The 4,527-nt window shown below is 35.7% G+C and overlaps 1 non-coding gene across 1 annotated transcript; it reads left to right on the forward strand.

Moving 5' to 3' along the window:
- Positions 1 to 589: 589 nt before the first annotated feature.
- On the forward strand, positions 590 to 696 carry LOC131171598 (small nucleolar RNA R71). The gene has a single exon (XR_009142258.1). It is a non-coding gene; the product is annotated as a small nucleolar RNA R71 (small nucleolar RNA).
- Positions 697 to 4,527: the final 3,831 nt, after the last annotated feature.

Here is a 4,527-nt window from a genome sequence, read left to right on the forward strand (position 1 = left end):
ACTTATGCGAAACTGTATGACTTGGCGCATAGGTTATGCACAATTTCGTGAGATTGCATAAGGGAGGCGTGAATCTGCATAGGCTATGCACTCTCCTTATGCACAATTCGGCAGGTGTTGGACAGTGTTTCTTCTCCTTATGCAGATCTGCATAGCTTATGCGGCAAGTTATGCGCAATTTGGCCAATGCATGTTTCAACTTTAAAACTTGTTTTTGACATCTTTGGCTGTAGAAGTTACTCCTCAATGGCAAAATTTCTTTTCAGTCCTTCAAAAACACCATTTTTCCTACAAAACAAAGTAAAAATTACAAATTAATCTATAATTGACAATTCTGAAAAATTAACTAATTAACTAATGAAATTAGCTAAAAGTGACTAATAATCAAATAAAATGGTTATGAAATTAAACCTAAATGATTATGCAAAATGTATGCATCACTATTTGGTGACACTTCCTAGATAACAAATGCTTCTCTATGTTTAAACTTGAATTTCAGTTTTTGAATCACTGAATTTGGGGTTATAGAACTCAAGTTATGGTCAAAATACCATAACTGGTCCCTATGCCTCTAAGCATCCACTTAGGAATCCCATGGTGTGGACATCTCCTTTGCAAATCCTTGTACCTTTCCCACGCTTCATACAAGCTCTCATCATCTTTAGGTTTGAAAGAAGTCAGCTCATTTCTTAGCTTAGCTGTCTTGCTTGGTGGAAAATATTGAGCTAAAAATGCTTGAGAAAGTTCATCCCATGTTGTGATAGAACCCGATGGCAAAGAATGTAACCACTCTCTAACTTGGTCCTTCAAAGACAAAGGAAATAATCTGAGTCAAATTGGAGAGAAACTCCATTTATCTTCAACATATCACTAATCTCAAGAAAGTGTGCTAGATGAACATGTGGACTTTCACTTGGACTTCCCCCAAATTGTGATTGTTTTACCATCTGATACAGTGCAGGCTTCAGTTTAAAATTATTAGCTTCTATTATTGGTCTTGTGATACTTGGCTTGAAATCCCCAATGTTAGGATAGGCATGATCCTTCACAGAATGGTTGTTATTGTTGTTGGCCATCTCTTCTTGTAGTTGCTCTTGCTCTTACTCTTGTGCTCTTTCTTGTCATTGTTGAGCTTTAAATTCAGCTTTTCTCCTCTTAGCTTCTGCTTTTAAAGCTCTTGCCATCTTTTCTATTTCTAGATTAAAGAATAAATTGATTTCTTCACTTTTTGTCCTTCTCATAAAATAAAGTATCTGAAAAATAAAATAAACAAATTCTCAAAGTAAAATGGTAAAAGAAATCAAAAATAAAATAAAATGCCCAAATTAACCAAACAAACAATCGTTCAATATCAAACAAAAATCAAATCCCCAGCAACAGCATAAAAAACTTGATGCATGTGTCCGTAAGTATACGGGTGGTACCAAGTAATAGAGTGATAAGTCAAGTATCATTCCCACGAGGATTTGTTGTTTAAATACCAAACTATGAATGAAGCGATTATTTGGGCTAATGATTGATGAATAAATGGTAAATGTAAATGAGCAAAGTAAATTAATGAATCTAAGTGGAATGGGTAAAGAGCAAGCAAATAAATTCTAAATCTAGATGCAATTGAACTAAATTAGTAATGGGTAATTTAAATCAAAGTCCAATTATGATAAAAATGATTTCAGAGTTGGGGGTTTATGCATAAATTAATTGGGATTTGTCTTGGGTATTCCAATTTTAAGGGAAAATAGAGTTTGAAGGTGATTGATTCTAAATTCTTTTGATATCTTTTTCAAGTAAACCAAAGTGTGATCTAAAATAACCAAACCTACTTTCGTATGATATTTGATTACTTTAAAACCCATTAAGTTTTATAGCCAATCATTAATTCCTCTTAAAACCCTAGTTTATTTCTAAATCTAGGTAAATTTAAGTTCCAATCCTTGATTATCTATTAATGATCTTCACCTTTCGGTCCTTCAATCAAAGATTAACACAATACCCAATGGGTACCAACATTAGGTAAGTAAATCAAGCACACAAGGAAAGAATCAAAACTCATATTTATACCAAAACCACAAATTAATCAAAAACATATTTCTCAACTCTGAAATCTAGAGAGTTTACTCACTCATGTTGGTGTTTACAAGAGAAATTGATGGAAAAGTAAAGAAAAACATGATAAGATGACTAAAAATAGAAAAACCCAGATAGATGGACTAAAAACTATGAGTCTTGGAGCTTCCAGAAATGGCAGCAGCAGCTCTTCTTCTGTAGAACTGATGGCGTCCTCCTCCCTTTTCTTTTTTTTTTTTTTGTAATTTTTCTTTTCTTTTGTTTCTTATTGTTTTCTCTCATTACCTCTTGTGGCAAAAACTAGAAAATGATGCTTTTATATGGTCCCAAAAGTTGCCCTAAAAATATATAAGAGCCAAGGAGTGGATAGAAAATCAGGTGTAGAAATATCCAAGTCAGCAGAGTCATTTACATTTTGGGTAGTCTACTAGGGTACTGCTCACCCTTCAGCAATTTTTGGTCTATGGTTGCACTGTCAGCTTAAGGTTAAACAGACTCTCAGCAAATCTCGACAGGTTTGGAATAAAATGAGTTTTTCTGCTCATGCTTGACTTTCAGCTTAACCTGTGTTGCACCTTAAGCACTGCTGCTTACCCTAAGCAGGATCTCAAGCAGGATCTTAAGCAATTCTCAGTAGGTTTTGGGATGAAAGCTTGAATGTGTAGGATTTAAACTGTGCTTGACTTGCAGCTTAAGGTTAAGCAATATGACATACCTTGAGCAGTATCATAAGCAAAGTCTCAAGCAAATTTCGGCTGGTTTGATCTTTCAAGGCTTGATTTCTTCAACTTTCCTCAATGCTTAAGGGACTCCAAATTTCTTCAAATCAATCCTAATGTACTCATTGACCCTAAATTTGCCGCCAAAACCTATTAAAAACAACAACATTACAAAAATCAAAAATAAAGTAACTAAAGTTAACAAATAAGCTAAAATAAAGTTAAAAACATAAAATATATTAAAATATAAGGGTAAAATAGATGCAAAAATACCCTAAAATGCCTATATGGAATGAGTGCAACAATATGATTGATTATTTGATATAAAATATTATTAGTAAAATACCAAATTTTAAATTTTAAATTTTAAAACTATATGTTACGAGAAAAATTTTTAAATAATAAATTAGCAAAAAAATTAATAATTAAATTGATTCTGCTTAATTAAATTAGAAAAATGTATTGGATATCATTTAAGTGCAATCAATGAGACCCGAATGACGCTTCAACAGCAAACTTTGTACTTCCCTTGATTTTTATAATGTCGTGGTTGCCTCATTATAACAAAAATGTCTATAACAATATTCAACTAATATTATTATAAGTAAAATAAATATTATTAAAATTTTGTATTAATTTTTTTTTATAATTTTTATATGTCTACGTCACCTTATGTTAGAGCGACATTCTAATAAACGTTTGCAAAAAAATTATGTGAGAATATTTTTAATAAAAACTAATTATGAGACATAGTGAAGTTCTTTTGTAACACCCTAGGCAAATCCCACATCGGCAAAACACGGGAGAGATGCTGGGTTTATAAGTTAGTGGTTCGTAACTCCTAGTGACGCGTTTTAAAACCGTGAGGGCTTCGGCCCAGAGCGGACAATATCACTAGTGGGCCGGGCCATTACATTTGTGGTATCAGAGCTGCTCCGCGTGCAACCTTGAACGATGGTGGGGCAAACCTCAGCGAGGACGCTGAGTCCCATAAGGGGGGTGGATTGTAACACCCTAGGCAAATCCCACATCGGCAAAACACGGGAGAGATGCTGGATTTATAAGTTGGTGGTTTGTAACTCCTAGTGACGCATTTTAAAATCATGAGGGCTTCGACCCAGAGCGGACAATATCACTAGTGGGCCGGGCCATTACATTTGTGGTATCAAAGCCGCTTCGCGTGCAACCTTGAACGATGGTGGGGCAAACCTCAGCAAGGACACTGAGTCCCATAAGGGGGGTGGATTGTAACACCCTAGGCAAATCCCACATCGACAAAACACGGGAGAGATGCTGGGTTCATAAGATGGAGGTTCCTAACCCCTATTGACGCGTTTTAAAACCGTGAGGGCTTCGGCCTAGAGCGGACAATATCACTAGTGGGCCGGGCCATTACATTTGTGGTATCAGAGCCGCTCCGCGTGCAACCTTGAGCGATGGTAGGGCAAACCTCAGCGAGGACGCTGAGTCCCATAAGGGGAGTGGATTGTAACACCCTAGGCAAATCCCACATCGGCAAAACACGGGAGAGATGCTGGGTTTATAAGTTGGTGGTTCGTAACTCCTAGTGACGCGTTTTAAAACCGTGAGGGCTTCGGCCCAGAGCGAACAATATCACTAGTGGGCCGGGCCATTACATCTTTACTTTTTGGTAGAAGACATAGTGAAGTAGAATATTATTAAATACCAATAATTTGACATGGAAAGTAATCACAACCAATGTTGATTATAAATATTATTT

Source organism: Hevea brasiliensis, chromosome 12, assembly GCF_030052815.1.
Source record: "Hevea brasiliensis isolate MT/VB/25A 57/8 chromosome 12, ASM3005281v1, whole genome shotgun sequence".
NCBI classification, from domain to species: domain Eukaryota; kingdom Viridiplantae; phylum Streptophyta; class Magnoliopsida; order Malpighiales; family Euphorbiaceae; genus Hevea; species Hevea brasiliensis.